Below are 15,453 nucleotides of genomic sequence, written 5' to 3' on the forward strand. Positions count from 1 at the left end.
CATTCTTTTTTACTCCATGCTGTTTTAGTTTTCCCCTTCCCAACCTTCTAGTTCTTTATTACTTATTTCAACTATATCGAATCTAAGGTTATTAATAAAAATAAACACATAAAGAAAATGAATAACAAGATCCCACATAGCTCTCTAGCCTCTTCTTCCCTGTGAAAATACAAGGAGAAATTTGTGACCCAGAAGAGAGCCCTCCCCTGCCCATGCTGGTACCCTGATCTTGGACTTCCAGCTTCCAGAGCTGTCAGCAATAGATCCCTATTGTTTATAAGCTACTCAGTCTATGGTGTTTTGTAATAGCAGCCCAAAATAGACTAAGACAGAAAATTCATCCCAAAATGGAGTTACTACTATAACAAATACCTAAAAATGTGCAAGCAGCTTCGGAGCTGGATAATGGGCAAATGCTGAAAGACTTTCGAAGTGTGTACTAGAGAAAGCCTCCAGTGCTATGAATGGACTGTAAAGAGCAAGTCTGGCAAGAGCTCAGAAGAGGAAAGCTATAGGGGTGCCTGGCTGGCTCAGTCAGTAGAGCATGCAGCTCTTGATCTCAGGGTTGTGAGTTCAAGCCCCATGTTGGGTGTAGAGATAACTTGAAAATAAAATGTTTAAAAAAACAAAAACAAAAAAAGAAGAGGAAAGCTGTAGAGAAAGTCTTCATCTTCTTAGAGAATACTCAAGTGGTTTTTAGCAGAATGTTGGTAGAAATATGGATAATAAAGGTCATCCTGTTGAGGTCTCAGACAGAAATGAGGAAAAGGGCATCTTTGTTTTAATGTGGGTAAGAACTAAATTGTGTTCTTGTCCTAGTGTTCTATGAAAAGTAGAATTTGTAAGCAATGAAAAGAAGATATTTGGCTGAAGAAATTCCTAAGTGAAGTGTTGAAGGAGCAGCCTGGTTTCTTTTGAAAGTTTTTAGTAAAATTCGAAAAGAGAAATGATTTCAAAGTGGAATTTTAAATCAAAAAGAATGCAGAATTTTAAAATTGGGAAAATTCTCAGCCTATCCACTTTGAAAGAAATAAGAAAGCTTGTTTGGGAGCGAACACAAAGACTGTGGCCAAATTTGGTAAGGAAATTGGTGTGGATTGACCATCTCAACAGAAGATAGGAGCTATTCATCAAGACAATTGGCAGATTGATGGGCCTTCCAAACAGAAGCCAGGACTTATTGTTCGAGAGAGTAGAAGAATGACCTGAAGGCAGTTCCAGACTGGCCCTACCTCCACAGGTACAGAGTTCAAGGGCCTCCCCCGGGCAGATCTATTTCAAAGGAGGGGCTGCTGTCTTCCTCACAGTGCAGGCTGTGCTCCCCCAAAAGCCTGAGCTGCACCCCTCAACTCCAGGTGCTGTGGAAGAGGGCCAAGGGGGCTGTGTCACCAGAGAGCACGGGCATTAAACCCTGGCAGAGCCCCTAGAGAGATCGGAGTGCACTAGCCTGAAGCAGGGTAAATGGCAAGGCCAGGTACGAACCACAGGATTGAGACATGTTTCAAATAGCCACGTAGCATCAACATTAAATTCATGAATCGTACAGTTTATTGCACAACTTATCACACAGTTAGTCACACAAGAAAGTTAGATGGGAATTAATGAACCACTCTGAAGAAGATCTGGGAAGGAGGTATCACAACATGAGTGGGGAGACACTGGCCCCATCGTAGGTCCTGCAAGAAGTATTGGCCTAGATCGCAGTCAAGTGGCCTTCTGTGCCTACAGGGCCTCTGGCAGTACCTGTGTGGAGCAGCTATGGACACATACAGCATGGGAGGCCGGTCAGCCCTCCAGCTGCTGGTAGACAGCTCCTTCTTTTATGGGTCCTCTGAGTTGGGTGTAACGGTTCTGCCCAATGGTGTTTGCCATATCAGCTCAGTCCACTAGGTCTCACCCAGGTCTCTCCGGGAACCTTTCCTAACAAGTTTTACTTATCTATCAGTCACATGGCTTATCTATAGAGGCACACTCCAAGTCCTGTATCCCACGTTGACAGCTATTATGGGAGTTCACATTGGCCACTGTGACTCCATCTTGTCTTACTCTAACTTACCTTATCCTCCGCCTTCTATGACTAGAAATCACATACAAAGTATCACACACCATAACATAGCCACTAGCCATTAGCCGGTGGGACCATGGATATCTCCCCTAGATTTGAAAGGATGGAACCTCCCAGAGCAGCCGGCTCAGGAGGGGGAGGGGCCGCTGCAGAGAAATCTGACTAGGGCAATGACCATCTGAGTCCTAGGGCAATGACCCCAGCCCCAGAGAAGGAGGAGCAGACGTGGGACTCCAACCTATGAGAGCTGCTGTGTGGGCTGCACCCAGCAAAGCTGTGGGGGAAGAACCACTTGGAGCCTTGGGGGCCCAACCTCCACCTCAGTGTGTCCAGAAGGTGGGACCTCTGCCCCATTGTGCTTTAAGGTTTTGGATATGCTAAGAAATTATTACCCATTTCTTCTTTGCTATTTCTCCCTTTTGGAATGGAAATGTCTATCCCATGCCTGTCCCTTCCTTATACTTTGGAAGCACGTATTATTTGATTTCACAGACTCATAGTTGGAGAGCAATTTGCCCCAAGAGGAATGTCTCACATATCTAATTCAGATGATATTTAGATGAGATTTTGGACTTAGACTTTTGAGTTGATGCTGGAACAAGTTAAGACTTCTTGAGCTATTGGGATGGAATGAATATATTCTCCATATGAGAAGGACATGAATTTTTGGGAGCCAGGGGTAAAAGGCTGTGGTCTGAATGTTGTGTCCCCCTCCAGATTCATATGTGGAAACCCTAACCCCCAAAGATGATAGTATTAGGAGGCTGGTCCTTTGGGAAGTGATTAGTTCATGAAGGTAAAGCCCTCATGAATGTAGTTAATGCTCTTACAAAAAGGAGGCTCCAGAGAGATCCTTTGCAGCTTCCTACAAAAGAGGACACAGCTCAAAGGTGCCAGCTATGAACCAGGAAGAGGGCCCTCCCCTGACCATGCTGGCACTCTGATCTTGGACTCTCCAGCTTCGAAAACTATGAGAAATACATTTCTGTTGTTTATAAGACACCCAGGCCATGGTATCTTGTACAGCAGCTGAACAAACTAAGATACAACTAATAGAGCCTTTTTTTTTTTTTTTCTGACAAAGAGAGACACAGCGAGAGAGGGAACACAAGCAGGGGGAGTGGGAGAGGGAGAAGCAGGCTTCCCGCTGAGCAGGGAGCCCAATGCAGGGCTCGATCTCGGGACTCTGGGATCATGACCTGAACCAAAGGCAGACACTTAATGACTGAGCCACCCAGGCGCCCCTAAGCTACAACTAATAGAGTCTTAATAGACACAGCCAGGTACAAAGTTAAATGACAAAGAGCAGATGAAAACACTTGCTACAAACATAACAGACATAACAGAATGTAATGTACTTCTTTAAATTAAGACAACTACCTAATAGAAAAATAGGCAAAGGAAATAAGCCATTTACAGAAGTAATACAAATGAAGCAGGTGAAAAAAGTTCAACATCTAGGAAATGTAAGTTAAATCAACAATGTGATGTGATTTTTAAAAATATAATTGGCATACTTTTAAAAGACTGATAAGGTCTAATATTATTAAGATTGTGAGCAAGCTGTCTCTTCTGTACTGTTGGCACAAGAGTAAACTAGTGAAGCCTTTTTTAGAAGCCAGCATGGCAGTATCCATCACAATCCTAGACATGCACCGCCTTCAGTCCAGGATGTCTATGTCTAAGTATCAGTCTTTAAGACGCACCCACATACAGTATATGCCCAGAGACAAGGACAAAGGCATTTACTACAGCATTGTTTGTAAAAGTCAAAAATCAGGAATGGTCACATAAATGACAGTAGACTTCTATGCATCATTTAAAAAGGTTGAAGGTGATCTTTATATACTAACTTGGAAAGATCTCCAAAATATGTATTTAAAATAAAAGCAGACAACTACAAAATAATAGGTATATGCAGAAATATCCTATTTATGTAATAAAAAATTATATATACTGATAAATATATATGCCTATATTGAAAAAAAACAGGAAAGATACATATCAATTCTCAATAGAATTGATTAACATTTATGAACATCAAGACATGGGCAAAGTCAGATGCTAACTCCTTACCCTGTACTTCTGGAGAAAATCTCTGTTAATAGCTTTCTATTCTTCAAGACCTTTTCTAAGCATATATTACCCAAATATCACCAGACTTCCTAGTACTATGGCTTTCATGAGCTTGTTACTACCATGTGAAAAAAATCTAAGAACATGTGCCATCCTTTGCCGCAGGGCCACCTGCACTACTGGGGTCGCTAATCTTAGCAAAGTTCTGTTCAAGCCTCAGCAGCCCACAGTACCATCCTGGCTTCCCATTTGAACTATAACCCTGTGCTTCACTCAGTCCAGTATCTCCACTCCAATGTCACCTCCTCAGCAACTTTTAGGACCTATACTCATCCTTCCCTGAAAGTCAACAGAAATATGGCTCTTCTTCCTGGGTTAGCCTCTCTTAGGGGGTTCCTATAACAGGGTGGCGTGGGCCCTAAGGTGTTAGAGCTCTTTTTAGCTCTACACATACACATCCTTTCTCCCACGGGGGTACAGCTCAGAGAGGATAGCTTGGTGGTCACTTTCAAATTAACAAAAGCCACTAAAAGCTTAGAAATACTTTTGGAGGAATTTATCATGCAGATACTCGTGCACAAGTGAGAAATGACTTCGATGCAAAGTTACTCACTGTAGCATTGTTTGTAATAGCCAAAGATTAGAAACAACCCAAATGTTCATCAAAAGTAACTGGTAAATACATGATAATATATCTATACCATAGAACATTAAACAACCATAAAAAAGAGTCAGGAAGCTTTCTTTATACCAATAGGAAAAGAAGCCCAAGATAAACATACAAACAAAAAATAAGGTGCAGAATGGTATTAACATATGCTGTCTTTGTAAGCAAATGAAGAGAAGGAAAAACCTATTTGTTTTTGCTGTATATGCTTAAAGAAACTATGGAAATTTGCATAGGAAATTAAGGATAGTGGTTACTAATGGTAGAGACTGGGTAAGAATTGGTCAAATGGATGGCAAGAATGATAGGGAGACATTTTATTGTCTATCTTTTTATAGTCTTTGGTTTTTAAGCCATATTTATATTTTCCTTATTCAGCCTTCAGATTTTCTTAAAGTCAAGGCCTTGCTGTGGACCCATGTCAGTAAAATCCTTGCAAGTTAGTCTTCCTGTCCCCAATCCTTGTTATGTTTTTGCTTTGTTTTCCTTCTCCCAGGAGGTTCCTCTAGGAATTTTTAAATTTAATCAATGTAAATGGGTATGGGACAGATAGAGCACAGGCCTTTTCAATCTGATCTCCTCTTGCCCAGGATATGCTCTGTTTTACACACCCATAATGACATCTGTGTACATAATAACATATATCATGTTTACATAAATGAATACTCCTTGGGTTACAAATATGGAAACTCTACTCAAACTCATAGACTAATACTGAAATTTCCCTGCACATCAAGGGCAAGAAAGCATTTAATAAAATTCCCAACTTCTAGGGTTGACGGAAAGATGAAGCATTTAATGCATCTGAAGAACCTGGTCGTACACCCACTTCGTAGAAAATAGAAACTAAGTGTTAGTTGTTATTATCACTTGTGGACATTTTAAAGCATAGCATTTGCTTTTCTGCGCCGTATGTCTGAGTAGTGTTTATAAACGTGCAGGATCTATTACACACGTTACAGAATAAGCCTTAGGTTCTAAGGTTAGTCTTTTATTGACACACAGAAATTTCTACAGGGAAAGACAAAAAAAAGAGTCCACAATAAATTTTGAACTCAAAATTTTTAAATGGTTAAGCAAACTTAATTCAAACTTCCAAGTGTAATTGAGACCAAGGGCATAGGGAAATGCCAAACAAGAGAAAACAGGGGATTCCACATGGTGCTTCATAAACACTCATTCAAGATCTCAAATACTCACACAGGGGAAAAGATGAATGATTTGATTGGGCAGCAGTTATTGTTAAAGGAAAATAAAGTGGAAGAAACTGAAATATTTAGGTACCTATCAAGAAGTGATGAAAGCCAGCTGTGGAAAAAGATTCAGTAAGGGAGTTTCTGTATTACAAAGGAAATAGCTGTACAATGTCAAGAAGGGAATCGGTGAGACAGAAAGCAAGGAAACCCACCACAATAATATGCCATCTTCACGAAAGCATTATTCACAGATAATCGCAACATTTTCTTCCTACCCTGCCGTGGTTTGAAAATTTTGCTTCATCACTCATGAATTTACCTCTAAACGTTTGTGGCTCTCTCATTAATTTTAATATTTGTCTTCTAAAATATTTTCATATTTGTCTCTTGGGGTCCCAGGAATGTACTGTGGTATGTCTCTCGTTCCTCAGGCTGTATTTATTAGTCGAGAAGGGAATGGAGAGCAGAATGTCTATGGCGATTTTCAGAAGGCAATAAGTCAGTGCTAAAAGCTGAATGTCTAGATTCCTACACATCTGTGACAACAATAAATCAATGATTCTGAATTGTTCTTAACATATATTTAAATACTCAACAGCGCTTATGGACTGGCAGAAAGGCCTGTTGGCATCACCTTTCTTATAATAGATATAATAATGGTGATGGTGTTGATGATAGCAACTGACTATTATTACCTACGATTTTCTGTTTTTAAAAGAATATTTTGAGTTTTAGCTGTAAGTAGTCCCCTGAAATGTTTTTGCCATAAGATGCGTGACAGCTAGAATATGACACTAACTGTACCCACTGCCGCAGCTGGTCTTCGTGCTCCCTGAAACTTCAAGTGTTTTGAAGCGGCAACGCGGACTGGAAAACCATGAAAGCACACTGAAACTAGCTCATTTCAGACACCCATCAGCAACGTTTTGATGGTTAATTTTACGTGTCAACTTCAAACCTCAGGATGCCCAGATATTTGGTTAAACATTATTTCCGGGTGTGTCTGTGAGGGCATCTCTGGATACGACTAACGTTTGAATTGGTAAACTGAGTAAAGCTGATTGGCTTCCCCATTGTGGGTGGGTCTTGTCCAGTCTGTTGAAGACATAACTAGAATAAAAAACTAAGAAGGAATTCTTTCTCTCTGCCTGTCTTTGAACTAAAACATTGGTCTTTTGCCTTTGGATTCAAACTTAGAACGGAACTTCTACTACTGGCTCTGCTGGTGCTCAGACTCAGACTAGAACTATACCGTAGTTAAAATAACTTACATCTTACAATAACTCTGTGTGTGTGTGTGTGTGTGTGTGTGTGTGTGTGTGTGTGTGTGTTGTGTAATTTTTTTTTTTTTTTGTCCTGGTTCTGTTTCTCTGGAAAACCCTGACAAATACAAACATAAAATACTCTTTGGGGTCTTAAAATCAGGCTAGACATCATGAAGGAACAGACAGTCTTGCAAGATTTCCAGGACTTCCTGTGTTCAGTTAAGGCAGCAATGCCACGAGATGAGCCTTTCTTGTTTATTTTTGGACTTCCACTTCCTGTCAAGTGCTCTTAACCAGTGAATTCAGAGGTGCATGAACATTTAAATAAACTCAAAGCGTGCATAATTATGTGTTTAGTATCCACCCCCCATTAAGTTTAATTCCTTTAGAGATTTCTGTCATCGATGGACAGGCAGAATTTTTACTTCAATTTAAAAGTGATTACCATTACCTCTCTCACTTCTCTAAGGACACATGTCGAGGCAGTAGTCTTTCTTGGCTAATAACTGTAGTGACAAAAACTGTAACACCACCTATCAGTTCTTTATGACTTGTACCAGTATTTCTCAAAATTCTGGTCCTTAGACCAGCAGCATCAGCATTACATGAGAATCTATCAGAAACGTAAATTCTCAAGGTCCACTTTAGACCTTCTGAACCAAAAACTCTTTAAAGTTTCAGAACCACTGGCTTATAGCATCATTTCATAAGCATTATCTCATTAACTCCATGAAACACGAGTTTGATACTATTACCACCAATTTACCGAGGAAGAAAATAAGGCTCAGAGAAACTAAAAGGACTGCAATTATCACAACAATAAAAGGCAGAGGGGAGGCCTGAACCAAGTTCTTGTGACCCAAACCAATGCTCTTTCTACAATATCGTAGTTCTCTCCTTGAATAACTTGGGTATATTCCTAACACGTACCCCCACTGCCATGTAAGACTTGGGGTGCTTTATATAATAACTCCACATAATGGAAATGTGCCTGACCTCATAGGAAAACAACAGTAAGTGGCCGTCTCATCGAGCTCCTGTGTGTTTTCCCCCTGTATGTGTGGCAATGAGGCACACAGAGAAGCAGAGCCTAAAAATGTTTGGTTCACGTGAGAACAACAGTTCATTCTGTCCTACCCTACCTCCAGCCCTCCCATCAGGAGGTTTTCATGTTGTTCTTTCTGCTCAACTATGATGCAGTATAGTTTTGTAACAGCAGAAGAATGCAAACTACCTAAATGCCCACCAGAAGGGAATGGTTAATTATATTTTGCAGTGGTTGTAAAGCATAAGGCAGTTCTATCTGGGCTCCTAAGGAAAAGATCTCTAAGACACATCAATCAGAGGGAAAAGTAAGGTGCAGACAGTGCATATAGTATGCTATCATTCACGTGGTGAAATAAAGAATAACTCACACACATATATGTTTGTGAATGCATAGACTTTCTCCAGAAGGATAAATAACAACTAGATAATTGTGGTTTTGTCCAGCATAGGAGGAGAGGGGAGAAGGGAGAGGAGAAAGGAAACTGTGATTAGAAAGGGAAAGAGGGGGACTTACTTCTCATTGTAAACCCTTTTGTATTGCTTGAATTCTTTTAAAGCCATAATTAAAATTACCTATTAAATCTATCTGTATTAAACATATTTATTTATATTTTTTGTAGACTGGAAAGGACAATTATGAACTCCCAAGCATTCCATCTACTCTTCATGATCAATTATATTTTCATTCCCAGGAAGCTTCTTATAATTTTAGCCTTAACTACCTCTTTATGTAAATTCTCAAATCTCATCTCATTGGGTGAAGCTGAATTTATTCTTCTTAAACGTGAAGCTTTGCTTCCTAATTCCAGCATACTAGGAGTGCTTTTTTCATCTTTCTTTAACAGCTTTCTCAAAACCTGTTAAAAATCCCAAATCCAAAATCCTCTTGCAAGCCTGGGACATCTCTGAGCCTAGGGCTGTCCATCTTCTTCTCTAATGCGGACAAATTGCTTTCCACCCTGGTTCCTCCAAACTCAAATCCCAACCTGCCTAATACTCTTTAAATGAGCCAATGCCCAATAGATAATTAATGAGCTGTGAAGTGCCCTCACCGCCAGGTGCCTTCTCCCTATGAGGGAACGCCCCCGAACCCCTCACCCGATACAAAAAATAATCATAGAACTTTACATCAAAAACTAGGGATGTACTGTATGGTGACTAACATAATATAATAAAAAAAATATTATCAAAAACAAAAACAAAAACACCCCCAAAAAAATAAAAAAATAAAATTATGAGCAAAGGAAAAAGAAAGATAAAAGAGTTCTGATAGTTACTTATAAGAGCCAACTATAATCATGCAAACCAGGATGAGCAATGGTGAGTTCATTTAGAACGAATGTTAAAAAATATTTCAAATAAGAGACGAAGAATGGCTGTTATATACTGAAAAGTAAATGTGTAATTTCTGGAATGTGTAAAATTTTGAGTGATTCATGAATAAAACTTAGAAGAGTGTAGGAAGCAGGATATGGGCTAAGTAAAAATGTGTGTACAGGGGTTGGTAATTTATTGGGAAATACCCATAACATACCACAACCTGACTCTAGGTGGGGGAAAAAGGAAAGGGGAAAAATACAGTGAGGGTAGTTGTACTTGGTTGGCTGAAACAGCCGTATTTTGAGAGGACTCACCATGCTAAAAGAAAATGTGGAGTTATCTCATTAACATAACTACTAATTTGTATTACTAGTGATTTAAATCACCAAACTAAAGAGGTACTAGAGAGTTCACAAAATAACTCACAGTTTGTTAGCACATAGAAAATGAGAGCTCTGAAGCCAGGCTCAACTCAGATCAATATTCCAACTTACAGCCCAGGGACTTATCCATGTTGACTGATTGTTATAGAGTGAATAGGCATTATCTGTGTGAATCCACAAGGGTAAGGAAATGTAGGGGAAGAGAGAAGAGCTGGTTTTCCTGGTAGTTTTCTGGTTTCCCAGTTCACCCTCAGACCAACCTCAGCTCTTCAAAAATAAGATTATGTTTTCTTCTGTCCCATAACTTGACAATTATGGGGAAAACTCTAATAGGAAGATACCCTGAATATACGTTATGGTTCTGGGACTAAGGGGATTTTTAGTATAGCTTTTAAGTTGGTTTTTAGCATAAATTTGTTAAGTAACTTCAGTTACCTTCCATGTGATTTTCTCTTTTCTAATTGATGAGGTTAATAATTATTATAAAAGAATAATAACTCCAGGCTGTGGGATGTTACATATTTATTGGCATTCCAATGCCATGAGTAAGCACTGTATATCACTCTATGTGCTCACTCTTTTCTTTTTAATTCAGCACTCTCTGAGGCTCAGTTTCCCACAAATCAAGGTTGTTTTCTACCAACTTAATATGATCTTTCTTTAGCAACTGAGATTTTTCAGTGATCTACGACACAGGTGGTGGTCATTGTAGGTGAAATATTCATAGTAAAATTAATAGGCACTTAAAATACATCCTATATAGGTGTTCAAAACAAAAGCACCAATTCACATGTAAAAATAACTCCAGTACGAGTAATAAAGACTTAGGGGGGTGACAGTTGATTTAGCAAACATTTACTTGGTACCTTTTGTGTTCTGGGCACTGTGCTAACCATTTGGATGGCAGTGATGAATAGGATGAGGTCCCTGCTTTGAGATACTCTCAGTCTAATGGAAGAAATGGAAAAGTAAACATATAACTTCAATATAACAAGTGCTGTAAGAAAGTGCATGAACACAAAGTTGTGGTAGGACAGAGGACCATTAATGCTGCCTGAGGCAGTCAGCTAAGGCTGGCTTGCTCTTTCTTTCTTTCTTTCTTTCTTTCTTTCTTTCTTTCTTTCTTTCAAGAGACAGTGTGTATACGTGCACAAGTGGGGGTTGAGGCAGAGGAAGAGGGAGAGAAAGAATCTCCAGCCGACTCCCCACTGAGCGCAGAGCCCCAGTGGGGCTTGATCCCAGGACCCTAAGATCATTACCTGAGTGGAAATCAAAAGTCAGATGCTTGGGACACCTGGGTGGCTCAGTCGGTTAAGCTCCTGCCTTCGGAAGCTCAGGTCATGATCCCAGGGTCCTGGGATTGAGCCCTACATTAGGCTTCCTGCTCAGCAAGAAGTCTGCTTCTGTCTCTCCCTCTGTCCCTCCCCATTGCTCGTTCTCTCTCTATCTCACAAATAAATAAAATTAAAAAAAAAAAAAAAGAGCCGAACACTTAACTGACTGAGCCACCCAGGTGCCCCGCTTAGGCTTCTCATTGTATCTTGGAGACACAGCTGGAGTTTGGTGAGCATCTTTGGCATAGCAGGAACGGTGAACATGGCTTTAGAAGAGCTGGTAGCCTGGTAGGGGAGACAGAGCAGCCGAAAAATAGCTATGAGATAATGAGACAAGGACTTTAAGTGGAAGCCTACGTAAAATGCTCTGGAACAGCAAAGGCACAACAATTCTTTTTGTGAAAAAGGTGGCAGTGGGGTGGAGGCTGTGGCCAGCAACCCTAGTGGAATAGAACGGAGGCGACATGACAGCCTCGCATGAAAGGAGGAATCGGTATTTGCCCGACAGAAAGAGAGAAGAAAGAGGAACGTTTCAGGGGAAAGGAGCACCTTGATCTTAGCTATGAAGGCACAAATGAAGAACATTCTGGAGTGTGTAAAGGCATGTGGGGGTGGGAAACCAAAGAGTAAATAGAAAATGAGACTCGGCTACGTTCTGAAGGGGATCTTAAGCTGCATTAAGGATTTGGGGCTGAAGCATATCCTGTAGGCAGATGGAAATTGAAGAAAGTCCTTAATCCTGGTAGTGACATGATCAGATCTGGTTGTAGAAATATGACTAAGAAAAGCCTAGAAGCGACCTTCCAGGTATGCGGTGATGAGCTCTGACTTAGACTGGAGCAGTGGAATGAAGACTGAAGGGGCAGGAGAAGGTTTCTCAGGAGGTAGAACTGAAAGGAAGTAAGGAGGCTAGAGGAGGGGCACGGTTCACTCTTGGGCATCCAGGAGAAGGATGGGGTTCTGGCTGAGCTAGGGAGAAAGGGAGAAGAAATCTGTGTGAACAGTTTGTAGGGAGAATGCCATGTCAGTTCTTTCCTGCGTGCTGAATTTTGAGGTGCCTCAAGGGGAATTCCTGTGAGTAGTTGGAGATATATAATATCTGTGGCTGGAGAAGAAATCAGACCAAAGCATGAGATTGCCTTGGGGTAAGGGGAATGAGGAGGGGAAGGAGGGGAAAAAGGTAAGAAACAAACCCTAAGGAACCCCAACTTCTAAGGGATGGACAGAGGGACAAAAAATAATAAAAGAGGCGAAACACTTGGAAGGATACACGAGGGGGACCAGGAGAAGGAAGTGAAGCAGTGCTTTGAAGAGAAGAGGACTTTCCTGTCAGAAATACTAACCGTTAGTGGCAGAGGGACAAGAGAGGCGAGTGGAGCAGTGTCCACTGACTGGTACCTCAGTGTGCTTACCCACCCTGGAGAGAGAAGCAGTGGACGCAGAAATCAGACAGCAGTGGATTAAAAAGAGAATGGGACTGTGCTCCCTTCAGTAGCACGTGAACTAAAATTGGAACAATACAGAGAAGATCCCTGCGCCAGGATAATGGGCAAATTCGCGAAGCATTCCCCATTTTCGTCTTCCAGAGGAGCAGCTCCAGCAAGCAAGCTTCGTGCACGCACGGCGTCAAGGCCAGGCCGGTGTGGCGGAGTAGACGGCTGTGCGCTAGAAGGCTGGAGTCCCATCTGAGGGAAATCAAAGCCCAGAAAAGCAAATACATCTTCTTCCCTCTTATCTTCAGTCGTAGTAATGGGGTTTATTGTTTAAAAAATAAATAAATAAAAAGACAGAGAGAGAGAGAGAGAGAGAGAGAGAGAGAGAATAGGACCTAATGAATAGAATAAGTCATGTGATCTTCTTTCTTGAGAATTTGATAATGAAAAGGTAAAATGTAAGGCATCAGCCCAGAAAAAAAAGGAAGTTGAGCTAAAGGAAGCGTGGTTGTTTTTGTCACTGTTTTTTATTTCTTAACGTCTGGTGGAGTCTCGAGCACATGTGTACCCAGAAGAGAAAGGATGGGTCACAAACACGAGAGGAGGGGAGATACCGAGGAAGCCAGATTTTGAGGGCTCAGGGTGAAGGTCGAGACGTGGAAAGTGGTAGAAATTTTTCTTCTGGGATAAGAGGAAAGAAGGAAGAATAGGTTTAAGCCTAGAGAAGTCTGAAGATGGTGAGGAAGACCAAGTCGGTGAGTTGATGCCTGACGACCTCTTTTTTTCTTGACGAAGCAGCTGGCGAGGAAATCTCTGAAAGTAAAGACAGAGTGAACAGGTGGAGAGAGGATGTTGTTAATAAATACCAGTGTCTTGTTTACTCCTTTAAACACATTGCTTCACTTTCTCCAGTGAGATCATTTCAATTCTTATCTCAAGAAAGGTGGTTAAGGGGCACCTGGGGTGGCGCAGTTGGTTAAGTGTCTGCCTTCGGCTCCGGTCATGATTCCAGGGTCTCGGGATCGAGCCCCGCATTGGGCTCCCTGCTCAGAGGGGAGTCTGCTTCTCCCTCTGCCCCTCCCCACTGCTCATTCTCTCTTTCTGTCTCAAATAAATAAATAAATAAAATCTTAAAAAAAAAAAGGTGGTTAAATATGACAGTAGAAAATGCAGACCACAAACTTCTAGATAGAGAATCTCTGTATAGCAGGACTAACACTGGGCTTACATAGCTTTGCCTGGGGCTCCACAAATGCTTTTGATAATGCTTTCTTTAAACAACTTTGAGGTAAATTTGGGGTATAAGATTTAGAATTTATCTGGAGTAAAATATTCTGGTACTTGGTGTCCTACCAAAAAAGAAAAAAAAAAATCAAAGAAACAACAACAAAGAGCTGGACTTTGTCTTTACTAGGGGAAACATCTTAAGCCTATGAGAGAATTGATATGTCTTTCCAGCCTTTTTAGAACCTCAGACCACTGATTATCAGGTCTGGTGTGTGCTGCATGGTTGCCCTGAACAAATGAGCCTCAGACACAACCATAAAAGAAAGACATCAGACTAGACAAACTATCATTTAGAAAGAATTAAGGCAGCCATATTGTATGCTAACCATCAGCTCGTCTGTGGCTGTGCCGGTGTCACTACTCTCCAGAGGCTACTTAATCTCATTGAGACAAGACAGCCAGCCTAATTGATACAGAAAATGAAAGCCCTTTGATCTCATATCAAACAGAGTCAGACTAAGAGAAGGATCCAGCAGGCAAGACGACTGTCTTCCAAAGGAGAATTAACACTGCAGGCAGGAAAGTCGGGAAGTGGTAATATCTTACTTTGGAATTCCGTGGATTGGTTTACTTAAATAAGAATTGAAAAGCAGTAAATTCACCTCAGTGCATGAATAGCATTTGTTTGCTCTTACTGCTATGAAATCTTTCAAATTATCAACATGTTCAGATAAGTGTGGTAGTAGTGATGAAAAGCTCCACAGAAGCATAATAAATGTAAGAACACCTGCCTTTGAGCACATAACTGTAAAGGCAGTTAACTGTCAACGACAACCTTTACTGCTATGATCTGCGGCCCCTACTAAAGAAGTTCCTTGGAAGGGGGTTATTATATTGTGATTTAAATAGCATTCGCTATGCTTTGTAAACAATTTAGGTCGCTACCCATGCAAAAAACCTGGCTTTGCAATAATCAGAATATCTATGAATATACTAATATGTCTGTGAATTTATCAGAGCACTTGTTCGTATGTCAGGAAACTCATCAAAATTTGTGTTCTCCACTCTAATGCAAAAAGTACACACTTCAATAATCATATCAGTTGTATTTTGCATACTTAATGTAATGGTGGTTTTGAAAACCAGTCCAAGGCTATGATTATATAAGTAAGATTAAATAAATTATGGTATTTAGAAAGAAAAAAAAGGATTAATACAGTGTTTTCCTTCCAAATACAGCGGATTACTTTGAAAAATAACATACTGTCTAGTTTAGTTAGTTCTGCCAACTGGATCTCATTCTTGATATATGTAAAAAGCCTTGAGTATCTGATATTTGGGAAAGCATATCCTCCGTCCCACTATTTGACGTTTTTAAAGGTGGGAGACCATGAAAAAAAATACAACCCAGGAAGTGTCAGAAAGGAATCACGGCAGAAT

The 15,453-nt window shown here is 40.6% G+C and overlaps 1 protein-coding gene and 1 pseudogene across 2 annotated transcripts in view; both read left to right on the top strand.

The window, feature by feature from the left end:
• The window catches only part of LOC121105845, a 145,305-nt gene that overhangs the window by 129,304 nt on the left and 548 nt on the right, over window positions 1-15,453 (top strand). The gene's annotated exons all lie outside the window — the stretch shown is intronic.
• On the top strand, window positions 12,833-12,930 carry LOC121105999 (annotated as a pseudogene).

This window comes from Ursus maritimus, unplaced genomic scaffold (genome assembly GCF_017311325.1).
Source record: "Ursus maritimus isolate PB19 unplaced genomic scaffold, ASM1731132v1 scaffold_3, whole genome shotgun sequence".
Taxonomy (NCBI): domain Eukaryota; kingdom Metazoa; phylum Chordata; class Mammalia; order Carnivora; family Ursidae; genus Ursus; species Ursus maritimus.